This window comes from Pholcus phalangioides, unplaced genomic scaffold, assembly GCF_987345545.1.
Source record: "Pholcus phalangioides strain wild (caught in Gottingen) unplaced genomic scaffold, Ppha-v1.0 ptg000005l_1, whole genome shotgun sequence".
Lineage (NCBI taxonomy): Eukaryota > Metazoa > Arthropoda > Arachnida > Araneae > Pholcidae > Pholcus > Pholcus phalangioides.
This window is the reverse complement of record NW_028301598.1, coordinates 15,208,413-15,220,000: the sequence shown is the minus strand read 5'-3', so window position 1 is coordinate 15,220,000 and position 11,588 is coordinate 15,208,413. Positions and strand designations below refer to the sequence as shown.

Here is an 11,588-nt window from a genome sequence, read left to right as displayed (position 1 = left end):
CCGCTCTTAGCGGCCAGCGGCGGCCCCGCATCACGAACTCTCTCTTTCGCGTAGGTTCGGGGACTCGGTCACCGTGTGCAAGCTTCATCCGACCCTCAGACAGGCGAGGCCCCGGGCAGCAACCCGAGGCCGCTATGCGCGTTCGAAAAGTCAATGCTCAATGTGTCCTGCAATTCACACCAAGTCTCGCAAATGGCTGCGTTCTTCATCGATCCGCGAGCCGAGTGATCCACTGCTCAGAGTCGTTACGCACTTTCCTTGTGCCGTCCCCGCGAACAGCCGCCGGAGCGGCGTTCTGCCTGGGACTTTAGCCTCACGACTTGGAAGTTTGACGCTGCCTTACTCGTTTCTCCTCCCGCAGGACACCCGGTCCGACGCGCTTCCGGCGCGTCGGGAGCGACAGCGTCTGGCTCCGTAACCGGGGCGAGAACGGGAGTCTTCTTGTCTTTCTGCTATTTGGGAACTTTCGTTCTCGTTCGAATTTTGGGAACTTTCGTTCTCGTTCGATTTTGGGAACTTTCGTTCTCGTTCGATTTTGCGTACTTTCGTTCTCGTTATCCGTGTTTCATTTTCTTTGCCTTCTCCTCCTCTCGGGCTCTCAGGCCGCTTCATAGATAAGTCTATCCGTGTTTCATTTTTCTTTTCCTTCTCCGGCCGTCTTGGCTCGGCGCGGAGTCATTCGATCACGAGGCGACTTGCGAAGAACTCGACAAATCTCTCTAATGATCCTACCACAGGTTCACCTACGGTAACCTTGTTACGACTTTTACTTCCTCTAAACGAACAAGTTCGGTCATCTTTCCGGCAGGTCCCCCCGGACGGATGCCCAGAGAGAACGCCAGTCCGAAGACCTCACTAATTCGTTCAATCGGTAGTAGCGACGGGCGGTGTGTACAAAGGGCAGGGACCTAGTCGCCGCGGACTGATGATCCGCGACTACTAGGAATTCCTCGTTCGAGGGGAACAGTTACAATCCCCTATCCCTATCACGAAGGAGGTTCAGCGGGTTACCCGGTCCCGCCGGACCGGGAGAACACACGCTGTTTCCTTCAGTGTAGCGCGCGTGCGGCCCCGGACATCTAAGGGCATCACAGACCTGTTATTGCTCCGTCTCGTGCGGCTGGACGCCGCCCGTCCCCCTAAGAAGACGGGCCCTCGGACTCGCAAGAGCCCTCTATTTAGTAGGCTAGAATCTCGATCGTTAACGGAATTAACCAGACAAATCGCTCCACCAACTAAGAACGGCCATGCACCACCACCCACCGAATCAAGAAAGAGCTCTCAATCTGTCAATCCTTCCGGTGTCCGGGCCGGGTGAGTTTCCCCGTGTTGAGTCAAATTAAGCCGCAGGCTCCACTCCTGGTGGTGCCCTTCCGTCAATTCCTTTAAGTTTCAGCTTTGCAACCATACTTCCCCCGGAACCAAAAAACTCTGGTTTCCCGGAAGCTGCCCGCCGAGTCATTTGAGGAACTCGGGCGGATCGCCGGTCGGCATCGTTTATGGTCAGAACTAGGGCGGTATCTGATCGCCTTCGAACCTCTGACTTTCGTTCTTGATTAATGAAAACATTCTTGGCAAATGCTTTCGCAGTAGTTCGTCTCGCGGCGGTCCAAGAATTTCACCTCTAGCGCCGCGATACGAATGCCCCCGTCCGTCCCTCTTAATCATTACCGTCAGTTCCGGAGACCAACAGAATAGAACCGAGGTCCTGTTCCATTATTCCATGCACCATTATCCGGGCAATTCTTCGCCTGCCCTGAGCACTCTAATTTTTTCAAAGTAAACTCGCCGGCCCCCCGCGACAGCCGGCGAAGGCCATCGCGGGGACCCGGCCTGTGACGTCCGGTCGGCCGCGGTTGACCGCCGTCTGGCGGACCGCGACCCCGGGACCGAGATCCAACTACGAGCTTTTTAACCGCAACAACTTTAATATACGCTATTGGAGCTGGAATTGCCGCGGCTGCTGGCACCAGACTTGCCCTCCAATAGATCCTCGCCGGAGGATTTAAGAACCTCTCATTCCGATTACGGGGTCTCGAGAGAGTCCCGTATCGTTATTTTTCGTCACTACCTCCCCGTGCCGGGAGTGGGTAATTTGCGCGCCTGCTGCCTTCCTTGGATGTGGTAGCCGTTTCTCAGGCTCCCTCTCCGGAATCGAACCCTGATTCCCCGTCACCCGTTACGACCATGGTAGGCGCGTGACCTACCATCGACAGTTGATAAGGCAGACACTTGAAAGATACGTCGCCGGGACGTGCCCGTGCGATCGGCCCTAAGTTATCCAGAGTCGTCACCGAATGCCGTCGCCCCGGAGGACGACGGATTGGTCTTGGTCTAATAAAAGCGCTCGTCCCCCTCGCGGGGTCGGAGCTCTGCTGCATGTATTAGCTCTAGAATTACCACAGTTATCCAAGTAACGTGGTACGATCTAAGGAACCATAACTGATTTAATGAGCCATTCGCGGTTTCACTTTGTTAAAGCCTGTACTTAGACATGCATGGCTTAATCTTTGAGACAAGCATATGACTACTGGCAGGATCAACCAGGTAGCGGTAGCTCGGAAAAATCCGATCCGAGGTCGAGACCTCCCCCGAGCGGCGCGCGATGGCGGCCGCGTCGTGTTCGGCACATCTCCCTCATCGTCTTCTCGTTCCGATCACCGAAACCGAAATCGTCCGCCACAACGGTCCGTGTTTCATTCTCGCCGGGGCTCCTAGGAACCCCGGGCTAGTTCGGTGGGGATCTTAGAATCCCCACCCTGCGGCCACGCAACCCCGTCACTACGGTCCGCGTCCGCCTTCTTCGGCGCCTCGGTTACCCAAGCCGAGCGCCGCGGGACCAGGATGCCTCAGGAGCGGGCGAACCCGAGAATCGACCCCGCTACTAGAGGGGAGCCGTAGGCAGTCCTGAGTCCCAAGCGATTGCCGGGGAACTACCCGATCTTAGCCGAACAACGAGCCTTCGCAAATGTAACCACAGCTACAAGCTCCAATTGATCAGCGCCAACCGTGTCCCCACATATATAGTTTCGAAGTTTCGCACGGCTTCCACTACACGTTTTCCCTCTTCCCCACGCTCTCCCCTGCCCGGCGACGAAGAAAATTTCGTCTTTTTTACCGAGCCGCGATCCCTCCGAAAATCCATCCATCTCCTCAAACGAGGTGTCTAATCGCATCTCCGGAATCTCCCCTCTACGAATCCGTAATTATTTTTACGATTACTTCACGGGAAGGGGTCGAAATTTGCGATCTCGCGGGGGTCACTCCGCCCGTAGACTTAACATGGGGCTCCGTAGACTTAACACGGGCCGCACTTTCCGCATCGAAACGGCGAAATCCGCCGATCCATTCCCGAAACTAATTACGTAAACAGAAAGATCCATCCATTCCACGCAAAAAAACATTCGAACCGTTAAAATCCGATCGGAGGAAGTGCATTTAAAATATCGTTCAAGATACCACGTTCACGCCATTCGCTTAGCATTAGCCAGGTTTTCCAACAGGCTATAAATCGAAAAAAGAACCACCGGAAACCACATTAAAAGCTTGCCTTCGATTAATTTAAGCTCATTCAATGTGAAAAGCCTCAAAATGATGCAGTCCCAGCACTCTGAATCCAGTAAGAAGCAATTACAGTGCACTCGCATGGGTTTCCTCGTTAAAATGCCACGACACCACTAAAAACATTCACAACAGCTTATTCCCTGCAAAAAAATGCAGCAATCAGTCACAACAGCCTACGACGACCATAAACACGACACTATCCAACAGCTGCAGTGTGAAATTTGGCTGGAAACTGCTTTTCTACCCATCAAGAGACCGCCTCGTTCAAATACATTCCAACGACCCTTCGCCACTACAGTAAAAATCTCCCCGTGCCCCAATAAAACGTTTAAACCCTCAAAATCGTTATGATTCATCGACACCAGCACAACCCACGTCACGTGCACCGATTACACAATCCACTTGGCCAATTAATTCACTGCAAACTTCATTTACAGACGCCTCGTTAAAGATAACGAGGGCGTTAACACTGCTGCACTTTCTAAAAGCACCACAGCATTTCCTAAAACTGCCACCACACAGAAAGTAGAGCTCATTCCTTCATCACAACACTCTAAAGAATCACACAATACCAATTGGCACACACGTCACTGGTGGCGAAGCTTTTTCATATCCAAAACAAACCTATACTGCACACCTTCGCTCGTTAAACGTTACATTCACACTTACAACCAGTGAGCAGGCTGTACATCAATCAGACAGACACAAACAAAGCTTGAAACACATTAAACAATGCACGTGCACCTCACATTTCACCAACAGAGCAGTTGGGGATCAACAGTCATCATCCCAAACAACGGTTACCCAGTTCTCGTTAAAGTTACAATTCCACCGTTACCCTACCCTTAATTAAAATAATGTGTTGAGCTAATTCTCACCTTCACAACGTTTAACACACCACCCATTAGCAGTAACCTAAGGTAAATTAAGTAATTAAATAACTGTAATCACAATCAATGGCACATTGGCAACATTACGCCGCCTAAACTTTTCTCGACACAACACTTCCCACGTCCTCTGCAGCCACTTTAATTGCTACCACAACTTTAATTAATTAATGATACCCTCACATGCATCCTAGCCCATCATAAAAGCCCAGCCTATTAATTTGTGACACAAATCTATTCCACACAGGTAACGGTACAAGTAATAACATCAACTCCTTTTCCAACGTTTCATCATTCGTGCAAGAAAAAGCTCAAATGCTGTTGCTTGGAGTTTAATAAAGTGCTAATTTCAATCATTTCATCAAATATATAATAAACATCTCCCCACAAGTAATATTCTCTCACTGCAATATGAAAACTCAGAATATGCACGCGTGTGGATAGATACCATACGTTACAAGCAATCAACTTGTCTGAACTTGACCATTTCTCTTTAGGTTACATGATAGTGTTTTACATGGGTATTCTTTTGTACTGTATTCCTTCCATTAATATGTTTTTCCCATTGTAGATCATTACACAACAAAAAAGTTACATGCAATGTAACACACGAACAATATACTACTACCCGAACAAGGCGAGGTGGAATTTCAATGTGTGACGTTAACACTGGATCTTGTGCTTGTAATAATGATATTCATATTGCATCTTGTTTTTCACAATGTAACTATTCTGTAATGCATTAAACATCTCATTGTGAAAATTCATATGCGAATGAATGAACATAAGAGATTTCAGAAGCATTGCCAATCTTTCACAAATTTCTGGTTGCCATTTCACTACACAGACAGTACTTTATTTTTTAAATTAAGTGTGATTTTCACAAAACCAGTGGGGTTTGAAGTATAAATTTTGAGAGTAATTTCTTTTTGTAAATATTTTTGAATAATAAATTTTGAATAATAAGTAATGTTTTTTGAGATATTACACGTTATGTCCTCAGAATTTGCTCGTTTTCAGTACTTATGCCAGACATTGTACACTGAAAACCACACCATTTATTTGAGTACTTTTAATGCTGTACAACCATCACTGTTATGTGTGTGTGTGCAATGAACTACATACAAAATATTCTCACAGTTATGAGAGTTTCTCGTGTAACCGTACATGAATTTTAACAAAAACATTCCATTTCCTTTTCATTCTCAAAGTATTTACTTAATTATTATGATTGGACAAGATCCTAGTTCATTGCACGGCTTACGTTATGTTACAAATTTTCATAGCAAATTATCAGCTTGCATATTTTTATTTTTGAGAAAAATTTTTCGTGTGCAGTAAAGGTAAATAGAGTTACGTAATCTTCAAAAACAATTAAGTGTCAAAACCATTGCTGCAGATCATTTAAATTGGCCATTCATTTGCTTTTCATTTTGTTAAGTTTCATTTCCTCATGTATTTGTTTCCATTCTTTTGTGCAAGTTCGTATCAAATTTGCTGTTGCTGTATATTAACAAATAATCAAAGCGATTACGTTAGGAGAGAATTCATAATAAACAAATCCTTCATGAAATAGCTACCTAATCCCTGACATAAATTATTCATTTCATAATGTTGAAACATGGAAATGGTTGAAACTCACCTGCACCGTGCACCACCCGCAGAGAAGTGTCAACAACTCACAATGATCACACTTTCTCCAGGACTGCTCGTCAATAAAATCACAATAAAATTCTCACTAGCACAAAACAGTTCAAACACTACACACTACTGCTTCACAGCCATGTAAACTGAGATCAACAGATGCTTTCTTTGTGATATCGGATTTTCACTTTGAAGTCTTATTAATTACCATCATCAATTGCGTAACACAGATATCAATGCCTTTTTATTCTTCCATCTCGAACCAACTTTAATTCACACACACACACACACCAACGAACACAACCGGACAACTTTTCACTCGTCACAGAAGACTTAACTGCGAATTAGATGAACTGCATCTGTCAGGTATCTTCTTCTGAGGTATTGTACTGGTGACACACCAGCGTCTAACATTTCTCACTTCCACACTACTAGAGCAATGGCACGCATACATCACTGTACCCATCAAATTCATAGACATCTGTCTTCCTTGCAAAGAGAAAATGAAAAATTGTAATATATCACTAACTAATCACATGTATTTAGTTATTAGTTAATATCTTTTAATTCGATGGAACATAGATTTATTTATAAGCCATTGAATAATATTAAACTCAAGCGATGTGACACCCCCCCCCCATTACTTGTGTGTTTGTTCTATTTCTTATCCCCCACAGAAGATTATCCTCAGATCTCGTAGTCGGTCGAACGGAACGAATGCTAGAGAGCAAGCCCACAAAGACCGGTATTGCTACCGCTTCTCTCTGAATGTACTTTCGGGTTCGCGCTGCACGGAGGGGCAATTTTTTTTTCGAATCCCTCCGCGAGCAACGTCCTGAAAGTGGCGTTGGCATCCCTTTCTATCTCTGCGTTGGTCGGCGGCAGCTGCACGTAGGGACATAGAAATTTCTCTCTCTCTCTCGACGACCTGAAAGGGGACGGTGCTTGATATCGCGGGAGGCCGATGAAAAGCGAGGTTGTCACCCGTCTCTCCGTCGCACCTTGCCGTCGGCAGATGCGCGTAGGGACATTGAATTTTTTTCGGACATAGAATTTTTTTCGGACATAGAAATTTTTTCGCTCTCTCTGGAAGAGCTGACGGTGCTTGATATCGGGGAACGCCGATGCAAAGCGAGGTTGTCATCCGTCTCTCCCACGCACCTTGCCGTCGGCAGATGCGCGTAGGGACATTGAATTTTTTTCGGACATAGAATTTTTTTCGGACATAGAAATTTTTTCGCTCTGTCTCGAAGAGTTGACGGTGCTTGATATCGCGGGAGGCCGATGAAAAGCGAGGTTGTCATCCGTCTCTCCGTCGCACCTTGCCGTCGGCAGATGCGCGTAGGGACATTGAATTTTTTTCGGACATAGAATTTTTCTCGGACATAGAATTTTTTTCGCTCTCTCTCGAAGAGTTGAAAGGGGACGGTGCTTGATATCGCGGGAGGCCGATGAAAAGCGAGGTTGTCACCCGTCTCTCCGATGCACCTTGCCGTCGGCAGATGCGCGTAGGGACATTGAATTTTTTTCGGACATAGAATTTTTTTCGGACATAGAAATTTTTTCGCTCTCTCTCGAAGAGTTGAAAGGGGACGGCACGTTATCGCGGAACGCCGATGAAAAGCGAGGTTGTCACCCGTCTCTCCGATGCAACTTGCCGTCGGCAGATGCACGTAGGGACATTGAATTTTTTTCGGACATAGAATTTTTCTCGGACATAGAAATTTTTTCGCTCTTTCTCGAAGAGCTGACGGTGCTTGATATCGGGGAACGCCGATGAGAATCGAGGTTGTCATCCGTCTCTCCGTCGCACCTTGCCGTCGGCAGATGCGCGTAGGGACATTGAATTTTTTTCGGACATAGAATTTTTCTCGGACATAGAATTTTTTTCGGACATAGAAATTTTTTCGCTCTCTCTCGAAGAGTTGAAAGGGGACGGTGCTTGATATCGCGGGAGGCCGATGAAAAGCGAGGTTGTCATCCGTCTCTCCGTCGCACCTTGCCGTCGGCAGATGCGCGTAGGGACATTGAATTTTTTTCGGACATAGAATTTTTCTCGGACATAGAATTTTTTTCGCTCTCTCTCGAAGAGTTGAAAGGGGACGGTGCTTGATATCGCGGGAGGCCGATGAAAAGCGAGGTTGTCATCCGTCTCTCCGTCGCACCTTGCCGTCGGCAGATGCGCGTAGGGACATTGAATTTTTTTCGGACATAGAATTTTTCTCGGACATAGAATTTTTTTCGGACATAGAAATTTTTTCGCTCTCTCTCGAAGAGTTGAAAGGGGACGGTGCTTGATATCGCGGGAGGCCGATGAAAAGCGAGGTTGTCACCCGTCTCTCCGTCGCACCTTGCCGTCGGCAGATGCGCGTAGGGACATTGAATTTTTTTCGGACATAGAATTTTTTTCGGACATAGAAATTTTTTCGCTCTCTCTGGAAGAGCTGACGGTGCTTGATATCGGGGAACGCCGATGCAAAGCGAGGTTGTCATCCGTCTCTCCCACGCACCTTGCCGTCGGCAGATGCGCGTAGGGACATTGAATTTTTTTCGGACATAGAATTTTTTTCGGACATAGAAATTTTTTCGCTCTGTCTCGAAGAGTTGACGGTGCTTGATATCGCGGGAGGCCGATGAAAAGCGAGGTTGTCATCCGTCTCTCCGTCGCACCTTGCCGTCGGCAGATGCGCGTAGGGACATTGAATTTTTTTCGGACATAGAATTTTTCTCGGACATAGAATTTTTTTCGCTCTCTCTCGAAGAGTTGAAAGGGGACGGTGCTTGATATCGCGGGAGGCCGATGAAAAGCGAGGTTGTCACCCGTCTCTCCGATGCACCTTGCCGTCGGCAGATGCGCGTAGGGACATTGAATTTTTTTCGGACATAGAATTTTTTTCGGACATAGAAATTTTTTCGCTCTCTCTCGAAGAGTTGAAAGGGGACGGCACGTTATCGCGGAACGCCGATGAAAAGCGAGGTTGTCACCCGTCTCTCCGATGCAACTTGCCGTCGGCAGATGCACGTAGGGACATTGAATTTTTTTCGGACATAGAATTTTTCTCGGACATAGAAATTTTTTCGCTCTTTCTCGAAGAGCTGACGGTGCTTGATATCGGGGAACGCCGATGAGAATCGAGGTTGTCATCCGTCTCTCCGTCGCACCTTGCCGTCGGCAGATGCGCGTAGGGACATTGAATTTTTTTCGGACATAGAATTTTTTTCGGACATAGAAATTTTTTCGCTCTGTCTCGAAGAGTTGACGGTGCTTGATATCGCGGGAGGCCGATGAAAAGCGAGGTTGTCATCCGTCTCTCCGTCGCACCTTGCCGTCGGCAGATGCGCGTAGGGACATTGAATTTTTTTCGGACATAGAATTTTTCTCGGACATAGAATTTTTTTCGCTCTCTCTCGAAGAGTTGAAAGGGGACGGTGCTTGATATCGCGGGAGGCCGATGAAAAGCGAGGTTGTCATCCGTCTCTCCGTCGCACCTTGCCGTCGGCAGATGCGCGTAGGGACATTGAATTTTTTTCGGACATAGAATTTTTCTCGGACATAGAATTTTTTTCGGACATAGAAATTTTTTCGCTCTCTCTCGAAGAGTTGAAAGGGGACGGTGCTTGATATCGCGGGAGGCCGATGAAAAGCGAGGTTGTCATCCGTCTCTCCGTCGCACCTTGCCGTCGGCAGATGCGCGTAGGGACATTGAATTTTTTTCGGACATAGAAATTTTTTCGCTCTCTCTCGAAGAGTTGAAAGGGGACGGTGCTTGATATCGCGGGAGGCCGATGAAAAGCGAGGTTGTCGTCCGTCTCTCCGTCGCACCTTGCCGTCGGCAGATGCGCGTAGGGACATTGAATTTTTTTCGGACATAGAATTTTTCTCGGACATAGAATTTTTTTCGCTCTCTCTCGAAGAGTTGAAAGGGGACGGTGCTTGATATCGCGGGAGGCCGATGAAAAGCGAGGTTGTCATCCGTCTCTCCGTCGCACCTTGCCGTCGGCAGATGCGCGTAGGGACATTGAATTTTTTTCGGACATAGAATTTTTCTCGGACATAGAATTTTTTTCGCTCTCTCTCGAAGAGTTGAAAGGGGACGGTGCTTGATATCGCGGGAGGCCGATGAAAAGCGAGGTTGTCATCCGTCTCTCCGTCGCACCTTGCCGTCGGCAGATGCGCGTAGGGACATTGAATTTTTTTCGGACATAGAAATTTTTTCGCTCTCTCTCGAAGAGTTGAAAGGGGACGGTGCTTGATATCGCGGGAGGCCGATGAAAAGCGAGGTTGTCGTCCGTCTCTCCGTCGCACCTTGCCGTCGGCAGATGCGCGTAGGGACATTGAATTTTTTTCGGACATAGAATTTTTCTCGGACATAGAATTTTTTTCGCTCTCTCTCGAAGAGTTGAAAGGGGACGGTGCTTGATATCGCGGGAGGCCGATGAAAAGCGAGGTTGTCATCCGTCTCTCCGTCGCACCTTGCCGTCGGCAGATGCGCGTAGGGACATTGAATTTTTTTCGGACATAGAATTTTTCTCGGACATAGAATTTTTTTCGGACATAGAAATTTTTTCGCTCTCTCTCGAAGAGTTGAAAGGGGACGGTGCTTGATATCGCGGGAGGCCGATGAAAAGCGAGGTTGTCATCCGTCTCTCCGTCGCACCTTGCCGTCGGCAGATGCGCGTAGGGACATTGAATTTTTTTCGGACATAGAATTTTTCTCGGACATAGAATTTTTTTCGCTCTCTCTCGAAGAGTTGAAAGGGGACGGTGCTTGATATCGCGGGAGGCCGATGAAAAGCGAGGTTGTCATCCGTCTCTCCGTCGCACCTTGCCGTCGGCAGATGCGCGTAGGGACATTGAATTTTTTTCGGACATAGAATTTTTCTCGGACATAGAATTTTTTTCGGACATAGAAATTTTTTCGCTCTCTCTCGAAGAGTTGAAAGGGGACGGTGCTTGATATCGCGGGAGGCCGATGAAAAGCGAGGTTGTCACCCGTCTCTCCGTCGCACCTTGCCGTCGGCAGATGCGCGTAGGGACATTGAATTTTTTTCGGACATAGAATTTTTTTCGGACATAGAAATTTTTTCGCTCTCTCTGGAAGAGCTGACGGTGCTTGATATCGGGGAACGCCGATGCAAAGCGAGGTTGTCATCCGTCTCTCCCACGCACCTTGCCGTCGGCAGATGCGCGTAGGGACATTGAATTTTTTTCGGACATAGAATTTTTTTCGGACATAGAAATTTTTTCGCTCTGTCTCGAAGAGTTGACGGTGCTTGATATCGCGGGAGGCCGATGAAAAGCGAGGTTGTCATCCGTCTCTCCGTCGCACCTTGCCGTCGGCAGATGCGCGTAGGGACATTGAATTTTTTTCGGACATAGAATTTTTCTCGGACATAGAATTTTTTTCGCTCTCTCTCGAAGAGTTGAAAGGGGACGGTGCTTGATATCGCGGGAGGCCGATGAAAAGCGAGGTTGTCACCCGTCTCTCCGAT

General features: G+C 47.6%; 2 non-coding genes across 2 annotated transcripts; both read right to left on the bottom strand.

Annotated features, from left to right (window-relative positions):
* Positions 1-89: 89 nt before the first annotated feature.
* On the bottom strand, positions 90-244 carry LOC149086359 (5.8S ribosomal RNA). The gene has a single exon (XR_016192738.1). It is a non-coding gene; the product is annotated as a 5.8S ribosomal RNA (ribosomal RNA).
* A 476-nt stretch (positions 245-720) lies between these two features.
* On the bottom strand, positions 721-2,550 carry LOC149086358 (small subunit ribosomal RNA). The gene has a single exon (XR_016192733.1). It is a non-coding gene; the product is annotated as a small subunit ribosomal RNA (ribosomal RNA).
* Positions 2,551-11,588: the final 9,038 nt, after the last annotated feature.